Below are 15990 nucleotides of genomic sequence, written 5' to 3'. Positions count from 1 at the left end.
TACTGGACCCCTAGACACCATGGAGACAAGCAGATATCAGTTATAATTTCCATCATTTTTTTCACTACCTCTCCGAAAGTAGTTGATATTGTGATAAGACCTCCCAGGGAAAGGAGGACAATTATTTTCTTCCTCCCCTGCCTCACCTTTCCTCCCTAGGGAAGTGTTGCAGACTCAAACCACACTTGTTAGCTGGAAGCCTAAAGGGACTCCTCGTGTCATGTGGCAGGCTGTTGCAGGTTTTTTTTTTTTTTTTTTTTTTTTTTTTTTTTTTTTTTTTTTTTTTTTTTTTTTATGATAGCTAGTGTTTCCTTCGGTCTGAAAACCTGGTAAGTGAAATATAGGTCAGGGGTTGGAAATTAATGCTTGCTTTTCATGTGAGAAGGAATAATTGGCATGAAATATAGTAAAGAATGCCTGCCAGCCTGGCAGTGTTGGGTCATTTTTTTGTTGTTGTTATTGGTTTTGGCTGCTATTCCCAGAAAAATAATGGGCAGATTCACATTTCTTAGAACATATCTTTATCAACTCTGACAACTTACTGTGTCTTGCACCCCCAAGAGACAGTCAGCCGGGAAGTCTTTGCTTGTGCCATTTCTGTGCTGCATCCTCAGCTGTACACACCATGACAAATTAATACAGATGGAATAATGATTTTCTCTTATCCTTGAGATCAGACCTGCTGGGGAAAACATCTGTATCCTTTGAGAGACTTGCAATTAGTATAACAAGTTCTATACAGAAATGATCCCATGGAATAAAGATTTTATTTTACTCTTACATGTACAGTCGTCTACTAGAGTATGCACGTATTGCAGGAAAGCTTAGTCTCCAAATGGGTTGGGTTCTAACCATTAATTTTGGCATGTTGTACACATTTCCCTTTATGAAGAATGTTATAAGTAGTGTTCCAGATCCCAGGTCTATCTGACTTAAAAATTGATAGGGAAGTAAAAGTACAGTGCATTTTCAATGAAAAACAATAGAAAACACACAGTTTTAATCTTACTAATTAGGCAAAACAGAGGAACAACACAATCAAAGAAGAAATAATTTTTGCTTTTCTCAAATGTGAGTTCTTGCAGTTTGATTAAGGACAGATGAATCAATGCCTTTTGGCATTTTAAAGTGGCTTTGAAAACATTCAAGGACTTGAAGGGTTGGAGGCCAATCTTTTTCTATTAAGTCTGCAACCATTATAGTTTAAGAAAAAAAAAAGCCCATTAGAAAAAAAAAAAAAACCTGAAGCAACTTTTTTTTTTTTTTTTTTTTTAATCAGACGAGATTGGGCGCGTTCAGGGTGGTATGGCTGTAGACTTTTTTTTTTTTTTTTTTTAATCGTTGTCTCTTTAACACATTGGATTGAATAGCTTTTTTCCTGATTCTTGGATGATATTTTGAGCAGATCTCAGAATTTAAAAAATTACTCTCTAGTGTCTGGTAATTAATAATCATCCAGTCACTTTAAAGCTTTAAGCAGTCCAGTTCAGTATAATAATAGAAATCCATTGTCCTCTTGAAATTTTCTCCCATTTCCCAGCCAGGGCCTGACCAAGAATTGGAAGCCTTGTGTGGTGTGTGTGTGTGTGTGTGTGTGTGTGTGTGCACTTGTGTGTGAATGCATGTGAATGTGTGTGTGAATGCATGTGTATGAGTGTATGTATATGAATGTGTGTAAAGCATGTGTGTATGAGATGTGACATCTCCTCTTGCATCACTAACTATGGCTCCTAGAGTCTTCAGCACTGGAAGGGGATGAGGGAGGACAGTTAAGGGGGCAGCAGAGGTCTTACTGATGTGATTTGGATTTGTCATCATAGACACTCAGAGCTGACTTTATTATAGGGGTGTTTTTGGAGTGATTTTCCCCTTACGACCCTCAAATGCAACTCTAATTCCTGTAAGATAGGTGATACCTCATGCAGTTTATTACTTTTAACACTGTCCTCAATTCCTGGCAGTTTGCTTTGTCTTTCCAGGCAGTCCTTTCAAGAACATTAGGTTTGTTTCCTCCGGTGTGGCACACAGTTGCTCTGCAGAAAATCTGATTCCTGCCTTGTTCTCTGCATTGGTCCTTCAGGCCAGTCTAGCCACGATGTCTTACACCTGCACTGACATTTTTTCAAACTCTGGGAGATATTTATCAAACTCTCCATGTGTCTTCTCCCCTCGAAGTTCCTCTTACTTGGCTTAAAGCAAAGAAGTAGTTTTTCTCCCTTGGGGGAGCCATACTGCCAATAACTCTCTCAACAGGATTCTTCTCCAGTTCTTCCAACTCAAGAGGTTTTTTTCTTTCCTTTTTATTGGTTAGGGTTCATTGATGCTGATAAAAACAGTTTTACAGTCTTAGCAGTTCTGCACAGGGCTCTCTTCTTACCTCACTGTCATGTGACATCTAGGCCTTTGGAGCCTAGAAAAAGCTGAAGTAGAAAGACTCTTATTTCTTATTCTGTCAAATGTCCAATTTTACTTAAATACATGAAGTCTTTTTGACCTTTCCTGTGAGTATTATTAATACTGCTCTAATCAGCCTGAATTCAGGTTTTTTATGCTCACAAGTAGCGTTATGAGAACAATGAAAAGAAAGATATTGGTAAAAAATGACATTGTTTACTCTGAGATAAATCTGACAGGAAGAAATGCAATTGGAAAAGAAATGCTAAAAATGTAGCCTAGTGTGAGCCTGAATGTAGAAAAATGGTGGTGGGGAAGGTAAGTTTCCACTAGGGGACAATGTCAAGTAGAGGACATCTTGGTGCATATTTGGAGTAAACCCTGAAGGGGAGAGAAGGAGCAGAAGTTTGACAACATTCAATCTGCCTATTACCAACCTAGAAATTATCGTTATTTATAGAGAAAACTATTCTTCAAATTAATCACTTCATTCTTTCTCCTTGTTCTAATACAATCTCACACCCTATTCTATACCACGAACTCATCACATGCCCAGGCTACTACCAGCGTACCCAGGTGGATCATTTATTTAGCAAAACAGCTATTTAGGAAGCACCTCTTAAGTACAAGGGCCTGTGCCTGTTATGTTGAGGATATATTATGTTATGGCCTAGCCTACTCTCAGAGAGATTTCAGGTGTTCAGGTGAGGTGGGAATGCATGATTGAATGAAGGATCACATAGAATCATAGGTATCTTAGCATTAGAAGGCTATTTCACGTGCTCTTGTTATTGTATAGATGAGAAAGCTGAGACCCAGGAGGATTAAGTGGCCTTAGAATCAACTAGTTATGGAATGACAGAAAAGAGTTAGAACTTAGTTCTTTTCACTTTTGCTCAGTGCTGTTTCTACAACAGTATGTAACTCTCTTAAAAATATAACACCTTGCTACAATCTTATGAAGCTATGGGCCATTTGTTCCTAAAAACAAACAAACAAACAAAAAAAAAACAGTTGTTTGCTGGGGCCAGCTTTCACCAGATCTTACCAGCAGATTGTGGGAGCCTTTTCAATTCTAAGTGGAAACTGGCCATGGTAAGTAAGCGAATGGACACCACAGAAATGGACAAACACCACAAATCTGCAGTCCTCTTCCTTCCAGGGAGAGCCAATTATTAAACATTTACCAGTATACTACTGCTTCTGAATAACAAATGTGATAAATCCAGACACTCCTTCATGAAACGGTTGTCATGTAAATGGATTTTTCTGGAAAAATGAGCCTTAGACAGGAAAAGGGGAAATGATGGAGGCTATTAGAGACTGGAATTATGGAGTGAACATAATTCTGGGATATCAAATAGAGAAATTTGGCTGGATGGGGGAATATAGGACAGGAGTCCCTAAGTCATATGCCTGCAAATACCAGGCTGAAAAAATAAAGGTGTAAATCAGGGTGGAGTTATGAATAATAGGGCATGAGGGGTCTGTGGTAAAGCGATAAGTAAAAGCCTCCATAAAGGTATTTAAAAAAAAAAAAAAACTTGCTGTATTCTACCCACTTTGAATTTTCCTTGGAGAACTAACAAGACTGAATAAACCTAGACTGCAGTTTGCATCAAATCTGGCCCTGAGAAGGGGTTATCGTTTTCCTCCTTGAATGATCATTAGTTTCCTTGACACAGTGAAGGCAAAATTTGGCATCCTAATTTATTTCTCTCTTCTTTCTTACCTTGCTTCCATGTTTTCACTGGGAAATATCTGTAAATTCTTGCTTTTTGGTATGTGTAAAAAGTCATTCAACCAGCATTTTTCTTTGTTAGTATGGGTTATTTATAGTTGAGTGTATGGCACTATTCTCAGCTTTATCATTCTGTTTCAAGGGTAATGATACTCCCAAAGAAATAAAGACTCAGTTATGTTTCTAAAGATGTTCATTCATATCTCTAGGTATCTGAAAAAAATGTCACTATAAAAAATGGAAAGTTCGTATATTTTAAGGAAGGATCTAGAAATACATTATTTAATTGATATTTTTCCTTTCAAAATGTCCCCAAGTTAATTTCAAATAGCCTTTTAAACATGTTTCTTTTTTTTACATTAATCTGTAAGGATAGCTCCATATTGATCAATAGCCATTTTTAAAAAATGAGAAGTGCCTTCTGCAGAGATATCTTTATTCTAACACAGTAAATCCACAGGGATTTATAAAAAATGAAAAAAATTAATAAAATAAATGATTGTGACTCCTAGTGAAAAGTTGTTCTATATATACCAAATACTGTAATTTTTGTCTGAAAAAATTCTAAAAATTTCCTAATTATAATTGCAACTGCAAGAAGCCCAGCAGCAAAAAATATTGCTCTTTGAAAATGTTCTGCAAACTCCTCTAATGAAAATGAACACCATTGTGTTTGAGATGGATGCCACTGATGTCTGGGGCCAGGGTTACATGTCTCTAGCCTCAAAGATGGACTTAACTGAGGTGCCTCCTGGGATGAGCTGGTCAGAAGAAAGGCAAGGATGGGAATGGAGACAGATTTTGGCATTCAGTCATCAGAAAATAAAGAGACAATCTAATCATGATAATCTAGTCTACAACTTTAGCCTCCTTAGCACAGATGGACTAATTGGAAGAGCATATTAGAGGGATTTGGGGATCTTGCTTGCCCGTATAATTCTGCTAGAGATATAAATGAGTAAAAAGTAGATGCTTAATAATTGTTTGCTGAAGGAGTCAGGAACTGAGAGGGCAGGTGTTGCAAGTTCTCTCACACTTTTCAGTCTACTTCAGCCCAGACTCTGGGCCTCAGCCATAGCCACAGGTTTCTCTCTGGATCTTTGCTACAGAGAAGGACAGCACCCAACCAATTCCGTGCAGAAGGCCAGGAGAATGCAGAAAATCTCATGCTCATGAGCAAAGTTCTGGGTACCAAAGGACTTGTGGAGTCTGGAAATATCTGAATTTTCCTTGGAGAGAAAAGATTAGACCTGAATAGGTGTTCCAAAATGGACTCCTCGTTCCAAAGCTCTTAAAAGTGTGTCTGGTATGGCAACATGCATGGACGTGCTTTGAGAAGTACTGCAGGTCCTACGATAGCCAGCCAGATTAAAAGGTGCCAATTACCATGGGAGAAGGACCAATAGCACCATGAGCTTCTTTCTAGGGCACACGAAAATGAGTGTTTGATGTCAGATGTGTACCACAGCCTCCAAGCCAAAATTCTGGCTTTCTTTTGGGATGCCAGCTTTTTCATTTAACCAAAATTTCAGCCTTTCACTTCCCTTGCTCAGATTCTTTTGGCCCTGGGATTTACCCTGGGATTTTTTGCCCTGTAAAAAACTACCCTTTAATTTTTTTTTACCCTGAATATTATCCTATAATATTTTCACCCTGGGATTTACCCTGTCACAATCCATAGTTGGTTTTAGCTCCTGTTCTTCTGGTTTCATTGAGTTCCTGGTGCCCTGAAGCGCATGCCATCAGTGTCTCCTTTATCACTTCCTGTCGTCATTCAGAGGGCTTTTCCCTGACTTCCAGCTCCTAGCATTTGCATCTCAGTATCTCATTTCTTTTTCAGCAGAAGCTCAGAAAACAGCTTTGCCTATGATCAGTGATAAGTGACCCAGAAGTGCCTGGGAATTAACAAACCCTAGGAGCAACTTTCAACAATGATCTTAGGTCAATTCCTGAGATGTAAATACCCTAGCTTCCCTGCCTCTTGGATGCAGTAACTTGAGGGTGTATGTTCCCTGGCTGTTGGAGTTTCCTCAATGAGATTAAACTCAAGTTGAATACAATGGTAGTGGGACTAATGAGGCACCCTATTTTGCATTCCTTCCCTTTTTCTTTACCCTAATACCCAGCATTTCCTAAAACTGCTATTTGCACTGAAATCCTTGTCTCAGGGTTTCTGGAACAATCCAAACTCCAGCACATGTCTAACATTAGGGGCTCTATCTCTACTCCCTTGCCTTTCCTATCTTTTTAAAAACCTCTTGCTGAATCACCTAGATTCTATTTCTACAAACGAATGAGCAATGGTTTAGAGATTAAAAAAAGGAAATTATATGAATGTCCAAATAATTTATATTTGTGCTGAATATTCAGTGCTTCTGAATTATACTACTAGAAACCAAGGTTGTTGGCTTACCTCATCAAGTGAAAGCATTCAGTGAAACTAAGATGGAGGTACAAAAGGGTAGCAATATTTTTTAGGAATGATAGTAGCTCTAATCATTTATTGAATACTTATGTGCTAGTGACAATGTTTAAACTATGTGTGTGTGTGTTACTTAAATTTATCTCTATAATCAATCTAAGAGGTAGATATAATTATTCTACTTTTACTGATGATGAATATGAATGGAGCAAAGTAATTTGCCTTAAATAAGTCAGCTCATCATGGGCAAAATCCAGATTTAAACGCAGATCTCACTCTTGTCAAAGTCCATTCTTTTAATTAGTCTACAATCTTCCTTATAAATTTTCTTTGAAGTAGATGGGAGATATATAATCAATCCTACTTACTGATTCAGAAATGCAATTGATCAAATTGTCATTCTGAAGCTGTATGATTATAGTTTTTCTTTAAAAAGGATTGAGTTGGTTATAAATTGCAGAATAAATTCAAATTTATTCTGCTTTATTTTTTAATTTTTGGAAAAGACTACTCATAAAAATTATCTCATAGCATTATCGGGATTATGCATTAAGAGCTAGAAAAATAGGTCAAAGTTTTAGACATATTTTTGGTGGCACATTTTGCTATTAGTCCGCAAGGATTATAGCAGATCACTATCTTTAAATGACATTGCAACTTGAGGCTCAAATTTGATGATGGGAAAGTTGAAATTTAGTGCCCTGTTTTGAGATTAAACTATGGCTGCAAGTAATTTGTAGAAAACTGGCCTCCTGATAGACTTGAAGAAGAAAGAAAAAGAAAGAGGAAACAAATTAAAGTTGTTCTGTCAGGCTTTGCCGGGGTCTAGAAATCTTAATTTATAATGAAATTGGAGGGGCACTAAGAGGAATACAATGAGAAAATAGGAATGGGAAAAAATTGACCAGGAACAGGGAATAAACTGCTTACATTATCTTACATCAGAATTCTAGAGTCTCCAACATTCATTTGCTAAATTCTCTCTTTTGTGTTTACTCTGATAGTTTTACAATTGTGATAATATTGTAGATTAGTTGTTAACATTTGAAGGTAAGAGTATCTCTAACCTGGGTCGGGTAGTAGTTTATTAAAAGGTTTTCTCCTCATTAAGCTGTGAGGTGTTATCAAATGGAATAAGTATTTGACTTTTCAGTGTGACCACATGATATATGTGTTGCATAGGTTTGTCTTCAGATGTAAACATCAGAAAACCTGACTAAGATCCATCAGGATTGATGAGATTTACTTTTTCTAAAGAGTAATAAGTTTGAAGGTAGGTGGCTCTGAGCATTTAGGGGTAAAGACATGTGAACTCTCCTTCCTGGTGTCAAGTGGCAATCCTGGCTTAATCAAGTTTATACTCAAGGCAGAAAGAAGAGGGAATGGATGACAAAAGCTTCCCCAGAACCCACATGTAGAGTTTTCCTATGTCTCAAATGCCAGAATTGGGTTATGTTGGTAAGCCCTAGCTGAAACAGAAACCAGGAAAATGAGGAATTAGTTTTTCTGCTTGTATTGTGGAAGGGGAAAGGAATGGAGGTTAGGAGAAGGTTACAGAGTTAGCAAGCCAAGAGATCCTGTGTAATACCAATGTGTAAGTAGGATGTATAAATATTAAGTCTAAGAAAACAAACTTTACTAGAACATACCAAGAAGGACTAATTAATCATCATGGCTGACCAGAGCTGAAACAGGCTCCCCAGTAGATAATTCATTCCCTATCAGAACATATGTTTAAACATCGGGTGAATGGGCATTCTGTGGAGAAGATTTAAACATTAGATAGATAAGTGGTTGAACTTTATGTCTTTAAGGTTGTCTTCAATCCGCAGGATTTGAAGATACTCTGTAAGCCTTCTAATTCCTTGCAATTTGAAAATTGTTTTTTCTTTGTGGTTGACTTTTCTGTCATGTCCACTGGAATAAATCTGGTTTACTTTTATCTTAATATTAATATTCAACAGTGAGATATCTAGTGTCTACCAAAAAAAGTGTATTTATCTTGAAATCAATGAGAACAAAGATACAACATTCCCGAATCTCTGTGACACATTTAAAGCAGTGTCTAGAGGGAAATTTACAGCAGCAAATGCCCGCAGGAGAAAGTGGGAAAGATCTATATTCCACACCCTAACATCGCAATTAAAATAACTAGAGAAGAAAGAGCAAACAAATTCAAAAGCTAGCAGAAGACAAGAAATAACTAAGATCAGAGCAAAACTGAAGGAGATAGAAACACACACACACACACACACACACACACACACACACACACACACACATACACAGACCCATCAAAAAGCCAGAGAATCCAGGAGCTGTTGTTTTGAAAAGGTTAATAAAATAGACTACTAGCCAGACTAATGAAGAAAAGAGAGAAGAATCAAACAGATACAATAAAAAGTGATTAAGGGGATATCACCACTGATCCCACAGAAATACAAACTACCATCAGAGAATACTATAAACACATCTACTCAAATAAACTAGAAAATCTGGAAGAAATGGATAAATTCCTGGACACATATACCCCCTCTCCAGTCTAAACTAGGAGGAAGTCGAATCCCTGAGTATACCAATAACAACTACTGAAATAGAGGCAGTAATTAATAGCCTACCAACCAATAAAAGCACAGAACCAGACAGATTCACAGCCGAATTCTACCAGAGTTACAAAGAGGAGCTAGTACGTTTCCTTCTGAAACTATTCCAAACAATAGAAAAAAGAGGGACTCCTCCCTAACTCATTTCGTGAGGCCAGCATCAACCTGATACCAAAACCTGGCAGAGACACAACAAAAAAAGGAAATTTCAGGCCAATATCCCTGATGAACATCTATGCAAAAATGTTCAATAAAATACTGCCAAACCAAATCCAGCAGCACATCAAAAAGCTTATTCACATGATCAAGTCAGCTTCATCCATGGGATGCAAGGCTGGTTCAACATATGCAAATCAATAAACGTAATCCATCACATAAATAGAACCAATGACAAAAACTACATGATTATCTCAATAGATGCAAAAAAGGCCTTTGATAAAATTCAACACTCTTCATGCTAAAAACTCTCAATAAACTAGGTATTGATGGAACATAGCTTAAAATAATAAGAGCTAGTTATGACAAACCCACAGCCAATATCATACTGAATGGGCAAAAGGTGGAAGCATTCCCTTTGAAAACTGGCACAAGACAAGGATGCCCTCTCTCAGCACTCCTATTCAACATGATATTGGAAGTTCTGGCCAGGGCAATCAGGCAAGAGAAAGAAATAAAGTGTATTCGAATAGGAAGAGAGGAAGTCAAATTATATCTGTTTGCAGATGACATGATTGTATATGTAGAAAACCATGTCATCTCAGCCCCAAATCTTTTTAAGCTGATAAGCAACTTCAGCAAAGTCTCAGGATACAAAATCAATGTTCAAAAATCACAAACATTCCTATACATCAATAATAGACAAACAGAGAGCCAAATCAAGAGTGAACTCCCAGTCACAATTGCTACAAACAGAATAAAATACCTAGGAATACAACTTACAAGGGTTGTGAAGGACCTCTTCAAGGAGAACTACAAACCACTGCTCAATGAAATAAGAGAGGATATTAACAATGGGAAAAGCATCCCATGCTCTTGGACAGGAAGAATCAATATCATGAAAATGGCCATACTGCCCAAAGTAATTTATAGATTCAGTAATATCCCCATCAAGCTACCATTGACTTTCTTCACAGAATTGGGGAAAAAAAAAAAAAACAAACTGCTTTAAATTTCACATGGAACCAAAAAAGAGCCTGTATAGCCAAGACAATCCTAAGCAAAAAGAAGAAAGCTGGAGGCATCATGCTGCCTGACTTAAAACTATACTACAAGGCTATAGTAACCAAAACAGCAAGGTACTGGTACCAAAACAGATATATGGACCAATGGAACAGAAGCAAGTCCTCAGAAATAATACCACACATTTACAGCCACCGGATCTTTGACAAATCTGACAAAAACAAGCAATGAGGAAAGGATTCCTTATTTAATAAATGGTGTTTGGAAAACTGGGTAGCCATATGTAGAAAACTGAAACTGGACCCTTCCTTACACCTTATACAAAAATTAACTCAAGATGGCTTAAAGGCTTAGACATTAAGACCTAAAACCATAAAAACTCTAGATGAAAACCTAGACAATACCATTCAGAACACAGGCATAGGTAAAGACTTCATGACTAAAACACCAAAAGCAGTGGCAACAAAAGCCAAAATAGACAAATGGGACCTAATTAAACTTCAGAGCTTCTGCACAGCAAAAGAAACTCTCATCAGAGTGAATAGGAAACCTACAGAATCGAGAAATTTTTTGTAACCTGACAAAGGGTTAATATCCAGAATCTACAAGGAATTTAAACAAATTTACAAGAAAAAACAAACAACCACATTAAAAAGTGAACAAAAGATATGAACAGCCACTTCTCAAAAGAAGACATTTATGTGGCCAACAAAATATGAATAAAAGCTCATCATTACTGGTCATTAGAGAAATGCAAATCAAAACAAAATTAGATACCATTTTGTGGCAGTTAGAATGGCCATCATTAAAAAGTCAGGAAACAACAAATGCTGTAGAGCATGTGGAAAAATAGGAATGCTTTTATTCTGTTGGTGGGAGTTAATTTAGTTCAACCATTGTGGACGACAGTGTGGCAATTCCTCAAGGATCTAGAACCAGAAATACCATTTGGCCCAGAAATCCTATTACTGAGTATATACCCAAAGGATTATAAGTAATTCTAATATAAAGACACATGCACATGTATGTTTATTGCAGCACTGTTTACAATAGCAAAGCCTTGAAACCAACTAAAATGCCCATTAATGATAGACTGGATCAAGAAAATGTGGCACATGTACACCATAGAATACTATGCAGCCATAAAAAAGGATGAGTTCACGTCCTTTGCAGGGACATGAATGAAGCTGAAACCCATCATTGTTAGCAAACTAACACAGGAACACAAAACCAAACACTGAATGTTCTCACTCATAAGTGGGAGTTGAAAAATAAGAACACACAGACATGGGAGGGGAACATCACACATTGGGGTCTGTCAGGGGTGGGGGACTAGGGAAAGAATAGCATTAGGAGAAATACCTAATGTGGATTATGGTTTGATGGGTGCAGCAAACCGCCATGGCACATGTGTACCTGCATTCTGCACATGTATCCCAGAACTTAAAGTATAAAAAAAAGTTTGCAAAAAGAAAAACATGCACATATAAGGAAAAAAAAGAGAAAATTTATTTATCTCTTGTGTTCATATCTTAAATAAAACCTTGCACTTCCTCCCAGAAATGTTGCCATAATTTATGCTGAAATAATTTTTTTCTAATGGATATGATTTTTTATTTGATGCATTTTAAACTTTCAAAGTCTTCATTAAATCTTGCATGCATTGGCTTTAAGATGCACAGTAGGAATGTAAATTTTTGTAGCAACTTTGAAACACTTCCCCTATTATTTTATAAACTTATGAGAGAATCTGTTTGGATTTGAGTCTATGTTAATGAAAGTCAGAAATTGTTTAAAGAGAAAAATTAGGTAAGTAGTGAGTTGAAATGTTGTACTGGGTAATACTGAAAGTTTTGAATTTTTGCCAAATACACGGCGAACCAAAATGTTTCCTATTCCCAGTACTTTATATGGAATAAGATTGATTTCTATTTTGTATGAGAAAAAGCTAAACCAAAGATGTTAGAAAACATGCTGGAATGAATAGTCTACCTAAGAGCACTGAATTATATTTACCAATCCCTGGAATCAAATGAGTTTTAAAATATGCCGGTGAGTCTCCACACACAAAACTTTTATTATTATTATTTTCCTTTTCACAGATACTATCAGGAAAGACTCATTAAACAAGATGTAGAGAATAAAAGATAAACTTAAAAAGAAAAAAGAAAAATCCTCAATTTTGATTTGTCAAAAATAATCCAAATTGAGTAAAATTTGAGACATGTTCTTCTTCTCTGGTCACACATCAAATAACTGATAACACTCAGTGTTTGTGTTGGCGTGGGCAAACAGGCTCTGTCATTTACTTCTGGTGGGAATGTAAATTGACTGAAGTGATTTGGAAGGTAATTTTTAAAGTATCTGTCAAAAGCTGAAAAAATGTAATAATTGCTGACTAAGAAAATTTACCTTTACCAATTTGTCCTTAGGAAATTCTTACATAAGTTGCAAAATATAACCAAAAATATTGCTGTGGTATTGTTTGCAATAGTGAAAAATTGTATATAACCTAAATAAATCATCATTGATACAGTGGTGGATGAGAAAACTATGGAACAGTTGTAGAGTGGCAAACTATGTGGACTTAAAAATATAACGAAGTCTGATAATGAAAATATCTGTAATATACTGAAAAAAGAAAAATTTAGAATATTATCTATAGCCCAATCTCACTTTGTTTCTAAAAAGTACATGGTTATATCCATCTTATAAAAGTTTGGAAGGATATATAATTAACTGTTTAATAGTAGTCACATTTTGGGGCTGGAGTTCAGCATGATTTTATAGAACAATGTCTTAAAAGTTGAACTCAGCCTGAGCAACATGGTGAAACCAATTCTCTACAAAAAATACAAAAATTGTGCCACTGCTCCAGCCTAGGTGACAGAGGGAGACCTTGTCTCAAAAGAAAAAAAGAAAAAGAACTAAATTTCAGGACCATCTATCCAGTAAAGGGTCTGTTAAGAGTTATTTCTTTCATGTTAGGTATCTTATAAGTATTCATGTGGTCCTAGAAATAGCGAGTCTTACAGCCAGGATGCGTCAGGAAGAAATTGCCTGAGAAAGTAGCAAAAAAAGCAACTGGAAATTAATTTACTTCTAGTTCTGGTCTTTACACAGGCTATTTATAATTTGAGCTGCATTAACTAAATTCAGTGCTTCAGTTTGTCTCTCTGGAAAATGGGAAGCTTAGAGATAAAATGACACTGAGTAATTCTAAATGCATCTATATATAAATGTCGAGCAATATTTATTTGCCTGCTCATTTTCTTCTTTGTGAGTTTTTTTTTTAAACATGGGTATCTTTTAGATTAAGTTATTCTGCACATTATCTTTGCATTATGAAATCCACAGAATGATTTCTTATTAAATTTCTTCTTATCAGAAGCTTGTCTTGCAGAAAAATAATTTTTTCCCTTTCTGAATATCCTGTCACAACTATAAGGTACACTTCCTTAGTGAAGGGTATGAAAATTATGAAGAACAGTTTTCCTAATGCAGCTATTGTCTTTTTGAGTCTTTATCAACTCCCTCTCTTGCATGCTTCCTTCCTTTTGCAGGTTTCTATTTCCTTTGCCCAAATGGGATTATCTTGGGCTTGTATGTCCTTTGGACTCAATGATATTTAATAAAGATCTTACGGTATATTCCAGACCAGAAGGACAGTTATTTTCTATGGTTAATTTTTTTTTTTTTTTTTTGGTAATTCTTACTTTTCAATGGATGGAATAAGTGGCCATGGAGGGTTGGTTGGTGAACTGTTTTTTGTTGTTTTTTTTATGCTAGGCCTTTTCATCTCTCATTTTTTCTCTTAGTTTCCTTATGAGAATTTTCTCTCTTTTTTTTTTTTTTGTACACTGCAATTATAGTGGTCATTCATTTTAAAAATAGCTCTCAAATATGTAGGTGGTTGCTCATACATCATACATACATTATATTACATATATAACAAAAGCTGAGTTTGAGAATAAATCACAAGTACTAGGATCAAATCTACTTTCCAAATGTCTAATATGTTATTTCATGATGCAGCTTTGAAGAAAGCCCTATGATATTTGCCAAACACATCTATCAAAGCATGGATTATAATGTATCACTTGCTGTCTATCATGCTCAGTGAAGCTCCAAGCTGAGGAGATCACCTCTAGACAAGAATAGCATTAGCACATTTCTGGTTCAGTATCATTTGGCATGACAAAGAGCCATTAATGCAGGTGTCTAAAGGGCTTTGAAAGCACTTGGCAGGTCAGTGCCTTTTAAACATGATTCATAGCCATTAATTAGTTTTATTTAATTTACTATTATATTCTGGCCAATTCTAGAGGTAAGACAATAAACAATTTTTAAATAACCCAATGAGAAAGAATACATTACAATTAAATAACCAAGACTAATCCAAGTCATTAAGAGTAAACATCTTTAGAAAACTTCTCAACATCTAGATCAAAGTTGTCCAGTAGAAATATAATGCAAGCCACATTTATAACTTTAAATTTTCCAGTCACCACATTAAAAATGAAACAATTGGCATTAATTTTAAGAATAATTTTACTTAATATAATCAAAATATTATCATATCAACATGCAATCAATTTTAAAAATTAGAGATGTTTTATATTGTTTTTAATATTAACTCTTTGAAATCTTTTGTGTATTTTATGCTTACAGCATGTCTGAATTCAGGTTAGTCATATTTCAAATGCTCAATGGCCATATGTAGAGGCTACCATATTGGACAGAGTGCAGGTCTTGGTTTTTAAAGTTGAAGCTGGAGCACAAGTTCCATTTTATTTTATCTTAATGAGAGAAACAGAATGGCTAGCAGGTTATTATAATTAGAGTAACTAATACATGTTTAAAATGACAACCAAGTCTAAGGACGTACAGCAAACCACCACTTATTCTTAATAAAGGAAGTGCAGTGGTTCCATTGTTGATTCAATGCCAAAGTGTAAAGAAAAATACAAGCTGCTAGTGGCTCCTATTATGCAACAAATAAAACTATAACCCACAAATCTGAAGGGAAAAGTAAAACTAACGAGCTTTGGTTGGAATGAGACCAATGGCGGAACCAGTTTGACCACACAAGCATTTACTGCAGTCTCCTGGGGAGATGGATTTAAGGGCCACACTGTAGACCTGAGGGCAGAGAGCCAAAGGGCAAAAGTAAGCTCTTCCAAATATAAGCTTTTGTATGTTGCGCATCTATTAGTCTCCTAACGAAGCTTGGTGAACTGACAGGCAGACTGACTGGTGAATGTATGGTGGCCTGTTTTAATATCATATTCCAGTTAATAGTAGGAATAGCTTGTATTTATGCAGCATTCAGTCTGTTAAAGAGCATTTCCATTTATTATTTTGCAACTTTTTAAAGGAAGTTTTACTAATTATGGCACACTGAGCAAACTAAGGCCAAGAAAATTCACTTTAGCAAATGACATTGTGCAATTAATAAGTAAAGAATTATAATGGGCTTCAAGAGGTAATGGTAATTGTCAGTTGAGAATATAGATATGTAAGATCTCACATATCGAAAGTCCCAGAAATGATCACTTGAATTATTTGTTTTCAGGGTAATATGTTCAGGTCTGCTTCAGGCAAATGCCCAAAACTTGCCATGTAGCTAAGTCTATCTATTTCTTTATCCT

Source organism: Saimiri boliviensis, chromosome 5, assembly GCF_048565385.1.
Source record: "Saimiri boliviensis isolate mSaiBol1 chromosome 5, mSaiBol1.pri, whole genome shotgun sequence".
Classification (NCBI taxonomy): domain Eukaryota; kingdom Metazoa; phylum Chordata; class Mammalia; order Primates; family Cebidae; genus Saimiri; species Saimiri boliviensis.
The sequence above is the reverse complement of the archived record's forward strand: the minus strand, read 5'-3'. Positions refer to the sequence as shown.